Consider the following 15,452-nt stretch of genomic DNA (forward strand, 5'->3'; position numbering starts at 1 on the left):
CGATTTCATTTCCGCCATGATAGATTTTCCGCCATTTTGAATTTTGTCAAAAATCTACTTTTGCGAACTAGTCTGTGGTTTTTTGCCCTATCGGAACCAAACCAGTGCAGAAATGTTCTCTGGAGTCTGAAGATCAATAATTGTCAAAAAAAAGTCGAAATTTTTATTCATGGTCGCTAGGGGGCATAAAATGAACATTGTGGGAGGAGCCTATTTTACTAAAATGGCTATAACTCAAAAAGTAAATGAGATAGCTTAACCAAACTTGATACACATGTGTATGGGTTCAGTCTGGGGTCACAGTAAAAAAATTGCGTCGATTGGCCTCATGGTGGCGCTATAAAACCATAAAAACGTATAGACACCTGACCGTTTTTCCGAATGACTTGAAATTTGGTATGCAGTGTCTTGGCCCAAGGGGCCATGGATGTCTAAAAGGATATTGGCGTATCTCGAAAAACATGGCCGCCATTGGCCAATGAGGTTTGAGCAGTCCGATCGGAACGAAACTCGGTGGGCATGTTCGGCTCAAGCCCCTAGAGGTCTGTAAGAATTTTGAAAGAAATCGGCCACTAGTTGGCGCTAACGAGTTTTAAGGCTCTGTAATCACGTGGTGTTACACTTATCATCACAAAATGCATATCATCTGATAGATCTGCTCATGCTGAACAACTTTGCCTCAAGAACCATTGCTGTCAATCAAACAGTTCATTAAATATTCATGAATATGTTAAAAACCTACTTTTGCGAACTAGTCCTAGGTTTTTCGCCCGATCAGAACCAGACCAGTCTAGGACAATTCTCTGGACTCTCTAGATCAATAATTATCAAAAAAAAGTTGAACTTTTGCATTTGGGTGGCTGTAATAGGGTCATTTATAAAATGGGTGTGCCAAAATACACTCAAAAGCCTATAAATCACAAATAAAAACTCAGAACTTCACGAAAATTGGTGTGCATATGTGACATAACATCATTAACAAGCATGCCAAATTTTATAGAGATCGGACGATAGATGGCGCTATAACTGTTAAAAAGCTTTAAAACCATACATTTCCTATGGTACATTGCCTGGTACAATTCTCTGGACTCTCTAGATCAGTAATTATCAGAAAAAGTTGAACTACTTCATTTGGATGGCTATAATAGGGTCACTTCAAAATGTGGCCTTGACCAAGTGTCCCCGAAAGCTTATATCTTTTAAGATGCTCAGATCTTCTTAAAAACAAGTCAGAACATGTGAAATATCACTCTGAACAAGCATGAACAATTTCAGACAGATCGGACAAAATTTGACTCTATAACAGTTTAAAAAGGTGAAAATAATATGAATACAATGGCATATTAAGCCAATAAGTGGTATTTTACTGCCCCCTGCTGTTTAAAATAGTTATTTTGTCATATTGTTTCTATAATTCATATTTAGACTTTATAAAATAATTATTTTAACATTTACAATTACATTTAGTCAAAATCCGTCTGTTAAAGTATTTGTGTGTGTGTGTGTGTGTGTGTGTGTGTGTAAGCATGCATTATGGAGTTAACATGGAAAGACTGGTTTGCTTTAGTGCAGAAAGCTGGTGAAAATCATGAAGATTAAACTGAAACTGAGCCAATAATGGTCTTCTAGTGCCCTCTGCTGGCCATTCTACTTATTAATGAAGTCTTTTGAAATGTGCTTTTGAATTCATAATTAGACATTAAAAAATCACTTATATAACAATAACTATTATAACACAATCAGATTTTGTCAGTGCTTCATTTGCACTGACACTTCACATACTTGCTAGTAATTTGGTAAATCATGGTAAATCACGCTAGAAACATTGTAAATCATAGTAAATAATACTAGAATGTGGTGTATCAAGGTAAATCATGCTAGAATCCTGTTATGTCATTCTACAACGTGGTATATCATGGTAAATCATTGTAAACTATGCTAGAACAGGGTAAATCATGGTAAACCAAGTTTATCATGATAAACTTTGGTAAATCATGCTAGAATGTGGCATATCATGGTAAACCATGCTAGAACATGGTAAATCAAGGTAAACTAAGATAAAATCATGGTAAACTATGCCAGAACAGGGTAAATCATGGTAAACCATGGTAAATCATGATAAACTATGGTAAATCATGCTAGAATGTGGAAAATCATGGTAAATCATGCTAGAACATGGTAAATCAAGGTAAACTAAGATGAATTCATGGTAAATCATGGTAAACCATGGTAAATCATGATAAACTATGGTAAATCATGCTAGAATGTGGTATATCATGGTAAATCATGCTAAAACATGGTAAATCAAAGTAAATTAAGATAAAATCATGGTAAACTATGCTAGAACATGGTAAATAATGGTAAACCATGGTAAATCATGATAAACTGTGGTAAATCATGCTAGAATGTGGTATATCATGGTAAATCATGCTAGAACATGGTCTTTTCCATCTATTATGTGAGTGGTTACATGCTTGCTAAATAAAACTTTATAACTTTTGATGCTTAAAAACCTTAAAGACCTTAAAAGCTTGAACCCCGATAAATGCTGCTTGCAGCTTTAATTAGGGGTTCAAGCACGAAGTGCTGAAACCCTATTGTAATTGTACTGATTTTTATTATTATTATTATTATTATTCTTCTGCCGTAAAACGCATCGTGCAGCCCAAACCGTAAGGGCTAGAGCATTGAAACTTTGCCAGATGGTAGTACAAAAATCGAGGAGAGGTTCAGAGATTATGACCCTGATTGGCCCATAGGTGGCGCTATAGCGACCAAAAGCGCGAAACAGCTCATAACTCCTAGACCGTAAGTCGTAGACTCGAGTGTCTTATATCGTTGGAAAGCTGGACGCCTGACGAACAAAACGTATATCTCCGATTTCATTTCCGTCATGATAGATTTTCCGCCATTTTGAATTATGTCAAAAAACTACTTTTGCTAACTAGTCCTAGGTTTTTTGTCCGATCGGAACTAAACCAGTGCAGAATTGTTCTCTGGAGTCTGAAGATACATAATTATGGAAAAAAAGTTGAAATTTCGATTCATGGTCGCTAGGGGGAGCAAAATTAACGTTGTGGGAGGAGCCTATTTTACTAAAATGGCTATAACTCAAGAAGTAATTCAGTAAACTTCACCAAACTTGGTACACAAGTGTAAGAGGTCAATCTGAGGTCACAGTAAAAAAATTGCGCCGATTTACCACATGGTGGCGCTATAAAACAAAAAAAACATATAGACACCTGACCGTTTTTCCGAATGACTTGAAATTTGGTATGCAGTGTCTTGGCCCAAGGGGCCATGTATGTCTAAAAGGATATTGGCGTATCTCAAAAAACATGGCCGCCATTGGCCAATTAGGTTTGAGCACCGTTAACGAAGTCCGATCGGAGCGAAACTCGGTGGGCATGTTCGGCTCAAGCCCCTAGAGGTCTGTAAGAATTTTGAAAGAAATCGGCCACTAGTTGGCGCTAACGAGTTTTCTGGCTCTGTAATCACGTGGTGTTACACTTATCATCACAAAATGCATATCATTTGATAGATCTGCTCATGCTGAACAACTTTGCCTCAAGAACCATTGCTGTCAATCAAACCGTTCATTAAATATTCATGAATATGTTAAAAACCTACTTTTGCGAACTAGTCCCTGGTTTTTTGCCCGATCGGAACCAGACCAGTCTAGGACAATTCTCTGGACTCTCTAGATAAATAATTATCGAAAAAAAGTTGAACTTTTGCATTTGGGTGGCTGTAATAGGGTAATTTATAAAAGGGGCGTGGCAAAATACATTAAAACGCCTATAAATCATAAATAAAAACTCAGAACTTCACGAAAATTGGTGGGCATATGTGTCATAACATGGTGAAGAAGCATGCAGAGTTTCATGGAGATTGGACAATAGGTGGCGCTATAACTGGCAAAAAGGTTTGAAAACCATGTATTTCCTATGGTAAATTGCCTGTATTAGCTGTAAATGGATTATTCCATCTATTATTTCAGTGGTTAAAAGCTTGCTAAATAAAACGTAATGTCTTAAATGCTTATGTGCTTAAAGGCCTTAAATGCTTGAACCCCGATAAATGCTGCTTGCAGCTTTAATTATTATTATTATTATTATTCTTCCGCCGTAAAACGCATCGTGCAGCCCAAACCGTAAGTGCTAGAGACTTGAAACTTGGCCAGATGGTAGTACAAAAATCGAGGAGAGGTTATCAAATTATGACGCTGATTGGCCCATAGGTGGCGCTATAGCAACCAAAAGCGCGAAACTGGTCATAACTCCTAGACGATAAGTCATAGACTCAAGTGTCTTATATCATTGGAAAGCTGGACGCCTGACGAACAAAACGTATATCTCCGATTTTATTTCCGTCATGATAGATTTTCCGCCATTTTGAATTTTGTCAAAAACCTACTTTTGCAAACTAGTCCCTGGTTTTTCGTCCGATCGGAACCAAACCAGAGCAGAATTGTTCTCTGAAGTCTGAAGATCAATAATTATCGAAAAAAAGTCGGAATTCCGATTCCTGGTCGCTAGGGGGTGATAAATTAAGGTTGTGGGAGGAGCCTATTTTACTAAAATGGCTATAACTCGAGAAGTAAATGAGATATCTTCACCAAACTTGGCACACATGTTTAAGAGGTCAATCTGAGGTCACAGTAAAAAAAATTGCGTCGATTGGCCACATGGTGGCGCTATAAACAAAAAAAAACATATAGACACCTGACCGTTTTTCCGAATGACTTGAAATTTGGTATGCAGTGTCTTGGCCCAAGGGGCCACCTATGTCTAAAAGGATATTGGCGTATCTCGAAAAACATGGCCGCCATTGGCCAATGAGGTTTGAGCACCGTTAACGAAGTCCGATCGGAGCGAAACTCGGTGGGCATGTTCGGCTCAAGCCCCTAGAGGTCTGTAAGAATTTTGAAAGAAATCGGCCACTAGTTGGCGCTAACGAGTTTTATGGCTCTGTAATCACGTGGTGTTACACTGATCATCACAAAATGCATATCATCTTATAGATCTGCTCATGCTGAACAACTTTGCCTCAAGAACCATTGCTGTCAATCAAACACTTAATTAAATATTCATGAATATGTTAAAAACCTACTTTTGCGAACTAGTCCCTGGTTTTTCGCCCGATCGGAACCAGACCAGTCTAGGACAATTCTCTGGACTCTCTAGAACAATAATTATTGAAAAAAAGTTTAACTTTTGCATTTGGGTGGCTGTAATAGGGTAATTTATAAAAGGGGCGTGGCAAAATACACTAAAATGCCTATAAATCATAAATGAAAACTCAGAACTTCACAAAAATTGGTGAGCATATGTGACATAACATCATTAACAAGCATGCCAAATTTTATGGAGATCGGACCAAAGGTGGCGCTATAACTGTTAAAAAGCTTTAAAACCATATATTTCCCATGGTAAACTGCCTGTATTGGCTGTAAATGGTCTTTTCCGTCTATTATGTCAGTTGTTAAATGCTTTCTAAATAAAACTTAATGTCTTTTGATGCTTGTGTGCTTAAAGGCCTTAAAGGCGTTAACTGCTTGAACCCCGATAAATGCTGCTTGCAGCTTTAATTAGGGGTTCAAGCATGAAATGCTGAAACCCTATTGTAATTGTAAGGATTCGTAAAACGCATCGTGCAGGACAAACCGTAAGGCCTAGAGACGTGAAACCTGGCCAGATGGTAGGCCTCAATTTGGGGACAACCTATCAGAGTATGACCCCAATTGGCCCATAGGTGGCGCTACAGCAACCAAAAGTACTAAATCGCTCATAACTCTTAGACCGTTTGTCCCAGGATCAAGTGTCTTATATCGTTGGAATCCTTGGCTCAAGGCGGACAAAATGGCTATCTCCGATTTGGATGTAGGCAGGGAACATTTTCTGCTATGTCGGATTTTGTCCAAAACCTACTTTTGCGAACTAGTCCCTGGTTTTTGGCCCGATCGGAACCAAACCAGTCTAGGACAATTCTCTGGACTCTCTAGATCAATAATTATCGAAAAAAAGTTGAACTTTTGCATTTGGGTGGCTGTAACAGGGTCATTTAGAAAAGGGGCGTGGCAAAATACACTAAAAAGCCTATAAATCCCAAATGAAAACTCAGAACTTCACAAAAATTGATGAGCATATGTGTCAGAACATGGCGAGGAAGCATGCAGAGTTTCATGGAGATCGGACCATAGGTGGCGCTAAAACTGGCAAAAAGCCTTCATTCTTATTAGGGGTTCAAGCATGAAATGCTGAAACCCTATTGTAATTGTAAGGATTCGTAAAACGCATCGTGCAGGACAAACCGTAAGGCCTAGAGACGTGAAACCTGGCCAGATGGTAGGCCTCAATTTGGGGACAACCTATCAGAGTATGACCCCAATTGGCCCATAGGTGGCGCTACAGCAACCAAAAGTACTAAATCGCTCATAACTCTTAGACCGTTTGTCCCAGGATCAAGTGTCTTATATCGTTGGAATCCTTGGCTCAAGGCGGACAAAATGGCTATCTCCGATTTGGATGTAGGCAGGGAACATTTTCTGCTATGTCGGATTTTGTCCAAAACCTACTTTTGCGAACTAGTCCCTGGTTTTTGGCCCGATCGGAACCAAACCAGTCTAGGACAATTCTCTGGACTCTCTAGATCAATAATTATCGAAAAAAAGTTGAACTTTTGCATTTGGGTGGCTGTAACAGGGTCATTTAGAAAAGGGGCGTGGCAAAATACACTAAAAAGCCTATAAATCCCAAATGAAAACTCAGAACTTCACAAAAATTGATGAGCATATGTGTCAGAACATGGCGAGGAAGCATGCAGAGTTTCATGGAGATCGGACCATAGGTGGCGCTAAAACTGGCAAAAAGCCTTCATTCTTATTAGGGGTTCAAGCATGAAATGCTGAAACCCTATTGTAATTGTAAGGATTCGTAAAACGCATCGTGCAGGACAAACCGTAAGGCCTAGAGACGTGAAACCTGGCCAGATGGTAGGCCTCAATTTGGGGACAACCTATCAGAGTATGACCCCAATTGGCCCATAGGTGGCGCTACAGCAACCAAAAGTACTAAATCGCTCATAACTCTTAGACCGTTTGTCCCAGGATCAAGTGTCTTATATCGTTGGAATCCTTGGCTCAAGGCGGACAAAATGGCTATCTCCGATTTGGATGTAGGCAGGGAACATTTTCTGCTATGTCGGATTTTGTCCAAAACCTACTTTTGCGAACTAGTCCCTGGTTTTTGGCCCGATCGGAACCAAACCAGTCTAGGACAATTCTCTGGACTCTCTAGATCAATAATTATCGAAAAAAAGTTGAACTTTTGCATTTGGGTGGCTGTAACAGGGTCATTTAGAAAAGGGGCGTGGCAAAATACACTAAAAAGCCTATAAATCCCAAATGAAAACTCAGAACTTCACAAAAATTGATGAGCATATGTGTCAGAACATGGCGAGGAAGCATGCAGAGTTTCATGGAGATCGGACCATAGGTGGCGCTAAAACTGGCAAAAAGCCTTCATTCTTATTAGGGGTTCAAGCATGAAATGCTGAAACCCTATTGTAATTGTAAGGATTCGTAAAACGCATCGTGCAGGACAAACCGTAAGGCCTAGAGACGTGAAACCTGGCCAGATGGTAGGCCTCAATTTGGGGACAACCTATCAGAGTATGACCCCAATTGGCCCATAGGTGGCGCTACAGCAACCAAAAGTACTAAATCGCTCATAACTCTTAGACCGTTTGTCCCAGGATCAAGTGTCTTATATCGTTGGAATCCTTGGCTCAAGGCGGACAAAATGGCTATCTCCGATTTGGATGTAGGCAGGGAACATTTTCTGCTATGTCGGATTTTGTCCAAAACCTACTTTTGCGAACTAGTCCCTGGTTTTTGGCCCGATCGGAACCAAACCAGTCTAGGACAATTCTCTGGACTCTCTAGATCAATAATTATCGAAAAAAAGTTGAACTTTTGCATTTGGGTGGCTGTAACAGGGTCATTTAGAAAAGGGGCGTGGCAAAATACACTAAAAAGCCTATAAATCCCAAATGAAAACTCAGAACTTCACAAAAATTGATGAGCATATGTGTCAGAACATGGCGAGGAAGCATGCAGAGTTTCATGGAGATCGGACCATAGGTGGCGCTAAAACTGGCAAAAAGCCTTCATTCTTATTAGGGGTTCAAGCATGAAATGCTGAAACCCTATTGTAATTGTAAGGATTCGTAAAACGCATCGTGCAGGACAAACCGTAAGGCCTAGAGACGTGAAACCTGGCCAGATGGTAGGCCTCAATTTGGGGACAACCTATCAGAGTATGACCCCAATTGGCCCATAGGTGGCACTACAGCAACCAAAAGTACGAAATCGCTCATAACTCTTAGACCGTTTGTCCCAGGATCAAGTGTCTTATATCGTTGGAATCCTTGGCTCAAGGCGGACAAAATGGCTATCTCCGATTTGGATGTAGGCAGGGAAAATTTTCTGCTATGTCGAATTTTGTCCAAAACCTACTTTTGCGAACTAGTCCCTGGTTTTTCGCCCGATCGGAACCAAACCAGTGCAGAAATGTTCTCTGGAGTCTGAATATCTATAATTATCGAAAAAAAAGTTGAAATTTCGATCCACGGTTGCTAAGAGGCGTCAAAACCTTCGCAGGAGGCGGAGCTAATTTTACTAAAATGGCTATAACTCGTGAACAAAATGAGATATTTTCACCAAACTCGGTACACATATGTATGAGCTCACTATGAGGTGACAGTAAAAACATCGCGACGATTGAGCACTAGGTGGCGCTATAACATTTAAAAAAACACGAAAAGGGCTATGACCACCTGACCGTTAGTCCAAATTACTTGAAAATTGGTATGCAGTGTCTTGGTCCAAGGCCCCATGTATATCTATGAGGACATTGGCGTATCTCAAAAAACATGGCCGCCGTCGGCCAATGAAATTTGAGCACCTATAAGACAAGATTAACACAGGCCGATCGGAGCGAAACTCGATGGGCATGTTCGACTCATGGCCCTAGAGGTCTGTAAGAATTTTGAAAGAAATCGGCCACTAGTTGGCGCTTACGAGGTTTACGCCCTCTGTAATCACGTGGTGTTGCACACATCAACACAATATGCATATCATTTGATAGATCTCCTCATGATGAACAACTTTGCCTCAAGAACCATTGCTGCCAATCAAACCGTTCATTAAATATTCGTAATTATGTTAATGCGAACTAGTCCCTGGTTTTTCGCCCGATCAGAACCAGACCAGTCTAGGACAATTCTCTGGACTCTCTAGATCAATAATTATCAAAAAAAAGTTGAACTTTTGCATTTTGATGACTGTAATAGAGTCATTTATAAAATGGGCGTGACAAAATACACTCAAAAACCTATAAATCCTAAACAAAAACTCAGAACTTCACAATAATTGTTGAGCATATGTGACATAACATCATTAACCCCCTGAGGTCTACGGTATCGCCGGCGATACCAGCTCGCTTTTTTTTTATTAGTGTAAAAGAAACTCATAAATACTCTGTTGACTTTGATTTTCCATAGGAGTTTCATACATCAATCGATTCTGTTAAATGTGTATTATTTTTGTGTATACTCACAATAAAAACAAAGTGTTGTGCTTTTTGCCAAATAAAGAAAAATAAACACGAAGCGAGTTCTGCCTTCTCTCTGCCAGTGAAGTCCATTCTGAAACGCGTCCGAAAATTAACAATAACTCAGCGAATACTCAGTCAAACAGACATACAGACAGACAGGCATGAAGCTTGAATTCTCTTCTTTTAAATGAAGTCATTTATATAAAAAAACAATTATTCTCATCTTGTGAAATCTGTATTAAAAGAGAGCGATTCCAGTCGAGCTCATCTCATCTCATTACGTTATAATCGGCCCCGCCCACGGAGAGCGCGCGCTATTCAAACGCAAATGACTGAGACGATCCTGTGAACGCCCCCATCAGCTCGAGAAAACACACACGTTTATTTAGATCATTGTTTACACCGTCTTGCAGCGCTGTGAGGAATAATACTAATCGAAAATGTCCCTCAGAAGTGCGGGTATATCGAGGAGCGAGCTGAGGAATACAAGTAAGTTTTTTCCTTCTCACGTGAATTTCTTCACGTGGGTTTCTGTTTATGAATGAATAAACGGCATGAATGCGCGCTGTTTACCACAGCTGGCAAAGACAGTTTAAATTTAAATCGCGTGTGTGAATGAATGATGATGTTTTAGCAAACTGTATTGCTATACTGAGATAAGTAAACATCGACTGAATGTTGAAATAAAATGTAGGCTATTTGTATAAGCAACGTATTAAACTGCAAATTAACAATATGCCCTAATATTTCATGAAAACAACGTTACAGTCAGACGAAATATGAAAGACAACATTTTGTTTAGTAGATTTGGGTACAGTTTTTACTGTAGAATATACTGCCACATCAAATAAGCTTTTGTTTAGCCATTTCTATATATAAAATACGATTTTTGTCAAAAATAAAGTCATCAACTAAGATGTTAGCTGTTCCAATGTTGGTTATATTCAAACTAATGAATACATAGATAAAATGTAGGGCCTATAATCATTTTTTTTTACAAAGAAAGAGTACACTTGAAATATTGTTGAAATTGTAATTATTGTTGTAATTGTAACCGTTTTAATAAAATAGCAAAACATATTTACAAGATAGATGTAAGCAAAATCTTAAATGGTCAATATAAGTCTTCTTCTAAATATATCTTTTGTCCTTTCATTGTGGCTCAGTCAGTGTCACACCTGAGTGAATGGCTAATTATGCAGAGTGGGTGTATTCTAAGGTGTAAACCACTCCTCGTTCACGCCCCCTCGCATATTGGCTTTCCAAGCAAAACCTGTTTTACATCAATTTAAATCAATGTATGGTTTTATGTGAACGATAAAGCAAGACTATTTTCACATAATTTTGAAGAAAAAACTATAGGCGACGACATCCATAAGTCAAAAGTCTTATTGCCACATATTTAGTATGTGTTTTGTGGTCTTATTTCAAAAATTTTAATTTTTAGTTTTTTCGATAACCACGCATAAACATTATTCTCTCAAAAATGAAAACATGTACATACATGTGGCTCACATATTATTGTAGTCCTGTTTGTGCTATATAGAGTGAATTTACACCTTTGCCATTAATATGTTTATAAGCAACTGAAAAAAGCACAAATGTCAGGGCATGTCAGAACACCCCCAGGGCCCAAAAAAACGCTCAGACTCCAGAGGGTTAACAAGCATGCAAAATTTCATGGAGATCGGACTATAGGTGGCGCTATAACTGTTAAAAAGCTTTGAAAAACATATATTTCCTATGGTAAATTGCCTGTATTGGCTGTGAATGGTGTTTTCCATCTATGATCATATAATGTTCATATTATAATGTTCAAAACCAGTGCAGTACAATTCTCTGAACTCTCTAGATCAATAATTATCAGAAAAAGTTGAACTTCTTCAAAAGGTGATTTTATATGAATATAATGACATATTAAGCCAATAAGTGGTATTTTACTGCCCCCTGCTGTCATTTCATCATACTACTCCCTAATATTGTTATAAAATTCATATTTAGACTTTATAAAATCATTATTTTAACATTTACAACCACATTTTGTCAAAACTCATCTATTGAAGTATTACTATTGACAATTGTGTCACATTAAGGAATGGTATTCTGAAAACGAAAGTAAAAACGGAGGCCGGCATTTAGGCCACGCCCCCCCAGTACAAATTCACTCATAACTCGAAAACGGAAAGTCGCTGCGCGCTCAAATTTTGATGGTAAGGACCTCTCCGGGCTCTTGATCGAAACGTATCGTCGCGGGCCTCGGGAGCCCCTAGATCACGCTAGAAACATGGTAAATCATAGTAAATAATTGATGGTCTCATTCAACAGGGCTCCTCAAGCACTATCTATGCTCTGAGTTTCAGAATTTTTCGCCTTCTGGTTCCCAAGATATAAGTGAAAAACCAAATTCCCATTCATTAATTCATTCAATCACTTCAATTGTAAGATGGAAGCTGTAATACCACTGTCCACTAGAGGGAGCAGCAGGATTACGCATGACCTTTTCATTAGTTTTCAGTATTGGGAAACAAACAAATGCTTTAAAAAGCAATCTTTTTTTCTTTTTTTTCTTTTCTTTTTTACATTATTAGATCACAAAGGAATTCTAATAGACCAATACATATATTTTCTCAATAACATATTCCAAAACATTAAAAACATATTTGTATTTGTGTATGTTTATTTCTCTGTGTGTGTGTGTGTGTGTGTGTGTGTGTGTGTAAGCATGCATTATTGAGTTAACATGGAAAAACTTTTAACATGCTTTAGTCCAGAAAACTGGTGAAAATCATGAAGTTTAAAGTGAAAGTGAGCCAATAAGTGGTCTTCTTCTGCCCTCTGCTGGCCATTCTACTTATTAATGAAGTCTTTTCACATGTGCTCACATTCATATTTAGACTCTAAAAATCACTTATATAACAATAACTATTATAACACAATCAGATTTTGTCAGTGTTTATCACTTCATTTGCACTGACACTTCACATAATTGCTAGAAACATGGTAAATCATAGTAAATAATACTATAATGTGGTGTATCAAGGTAAACCATGCTAGAATCCTGGCAAATCATTCTAGAACGTGGTAAATCATGGTAAACTATGCTAGAACAGGGTAAATCATGGTAAACCATGATAAACTATGGTAAATCATGTTAGAATGTGATATATCATGGTAAATCATGCTAGAACAGGGTAAATCATGGTAAACTATGATAAATCATGATAAACTATGGTAAACCATGCTAGAATCACAGTAAACAATGGTAAATCATACTAGAATGTAGTATATCATGGTAAATCATGCTAGAATATGGTAAATCAAGGTAAACTAAGATAAAATCATGGTAAACTATGTAAATCATGCTAGAATCATAGTAAATAATACTAGAATGTGGTAAATTATTGTGGGAGGAGCCTATTTTACTAAAATGGCTATAACTCAAGAAGTAAATGAGATATCTTCACCAAACTCAGTACACATGTGTATGGGTTCAATTTGAGGTCACAGTAAACAATTTTATGGAGATCGGTCCATAGATGGCACTATAACTGCTATAAAAAGCTTTAAAACCATATATTTCCTATGGTACATTGCCTGTATTGGCTGTAAATGGTCTTTTCCATCTATTATGTCAGTGGTTACATGCTTGCTAAATAAAACTTAATAATTTTTGATACTTTTGTGCTTAAAGGCCTTAAATGCTTGAACCCCGATAAATGCTGCTTGCAGCTTTAATTATTATTATTATTATTAGGGGTTCAAGCATGAAATGCTGAAACCCTATTGTAATTGTAAGGATTCGTAAAACGCATCGTGCAGGACAAACCGTAAGGCCTAGAGACGTGAAACCTGGCCAGATGGTAGGCCTCAATTTGGGGACAACCTATCAGAGTATGACCCCAATTGGCCCATAGGTGGCGCTACAGCAACCAAAAGTACTAAATCGCTCACAACTCTTAGACCGTTTGTCCCAGGATCAAGTGTCTTATATCGTTGGAATCCTTGGCTCAAGGCGGACAAAATGGCTATCTCCGATTTGGATGTAGGCAGGGAAAATTTTCTGCTATGTCGGATTTTGTCCAAAACCTACTTTTGCGAACTAGTCCCTGGTTTTTGGCCCGATCGGAACCAAACCAGTCTAGGACAATTCTCTGGACTCTCTAGATCAATAATTATCGAAAAAAAGTTGAACTTTTGCATTTGGCTGGCTGTAACAGGGTCATTTAGAAAAGGGGCGTGGCAAAATACACTAAAAAGCCTATAAATCCCAAATGAAAACTCAGAACTTCACAAAAATTGATGAGCATATGTGTCAGAACATGGTGAGGAAGCATGCAGAGTTTCATGGAGATCGGACCAGAGGTGGCGCTATAACTGGCAAAAAGCCTTCATTCTTATTAGGGGTTCAAGCATGAAATGCTGAAACCCTATTGTAATTGTAAGGATTCGTAAAACGCATCGTGCAGGACAAACCGTAAGGCCTAGAGACGTGAAACCTGGCCAGATGGTAGGCCTCAATTTGGGGACAACCTATCAGAGTATGACCCCAATTGGCCCATAGGTGGCGCTACAGCAACCAAAAGTACTAAATCGTTCACAACTCTTAGACCGTTTGTCCCAGGATCAAGTGTCTTATATCGTTGGAATCCTTGGCTCAAGGCGGACAAAATGGCTATCTCCGATTTGGATGTACGCAGGGAAAATTTTCTGCTATGTCGGATTTTGTCCAAAACCTACTTTTGCGAACTAGTCCCTGGTTTTTGGCCCGATCGGAACCAAACCAGTCTAGGACAATTCTCTGGACTCTCTAGATCAATAATTATCGAAAAAAAGTTGAACTTTTGCATTTGGGTGGCTGTAACAGGGTCATTTAGAAAAGGGGCGTGGCAAAATACACTAAAAAGCCTATAAATCCCAAATGAAAACTCAGAACTTCACAAAAATTGATGAGCATATGTGTCAGAACATGGTGAGGAAGCATGCAGAGTTTCATGGAGATCGGACCATAGGTGGCGCTATAACTGGCAAAAAGCCTTCATTCTTATTAGGGGTTCAAGCATGAAATGCTGAAACCCTATTGTAATTGTAAGGATTCGTAAAACGCATCGTGCAGGACAAACCGTAAGGCCTAGAGACGTGAAACCTGGCCAGATGGTAGGCCTCAATTTGGGGACAACCTATCAGAGTATGACCCCAATTGGCCCATAGGTGGCGCTACAGCAACCAAAAGTACTAAATCGCTCACAACTCTTAGACCGTTTGTCCCAGGATCAAGTGTCTTATATCGTTGGAATCCTTGGCTCAAGGCGGACAAAATGGCTATCTCCGATTTGCTCGCCCTTCAGGTGCCAATTTCGAGTAAATTGCATTTTTTTGAAAAACTTATTTTTGCAAACTTCTCCTAGGTTTTTCTCCCGATCGGAACCAAACCACTGCAAGAATATTCTCTGGAGTCTGACAATCAATAATCATCCAAAAAATTCAAAATTTCAATCAACGGTCGATAAAGGGAACCAAAATATTTGATGGCACCAGGGCCACTTTTACTAAAACAGTTATAAATTGTGAACGGAAAGAGATTTTTTTGCTAAACTTGGGATACTTCTTCCTGAGCTCAATCTGAGATCACTTGAAAAAAATCGCAACAATTGGCCACTAGGTGGCACTATAAAACGGTTATAACTTGTGAACGGAAAGAGATATTTTCACAAAACTTGGGACACATGTTCATGAGCTCATTCTGAGGTCACGTGAAAAAAATCATGGCAATTGGTTACTTGGTGGCGCTATAAAATTGTTATAACTTGTGAGCGGAAAGAGATATTTTCGCTAAAC

The 15,452-nt window shown here is 38.7% G+C and overlaps 1 long non-coding RNA gene across 1 annotated transcript in view; it reads left to right on the top strand.

Annotated features, from left to right (window-relative positions):
- LOC309508615 overlaps positions 1–8,774 on the top strand; it is a 190,932-nt gene extending 182,158 nt beyond the window's left edge. The window contains exon 2 of the long non-coding RNA XR_014209606.1: positions 8,616–8,774. This is a non-coding gene — a long non-coding RNA (uncharacterized lncRNA). The remainder of the gene's footprint in view (positions 1–8,615) is intronic.
- The last annotated feature ends 6,678 nt before the right edge of the window (positions 8,775–15,452 follow it).

Source organism: Leuciscus leuciscus (genome assembly GCF_965113295.1).
Source record: "Leuciscus leuciscus genome assembly, chromosome: 10".
In the NCBI taxonomy this organism is placed as follows: domain Eukaryota; kingdom Metazoa; phylum Chordata; class Actinopteri; order Cypriniformes; family Leuciscidae; genus Leuciscus; species Leuciscus leuciscus.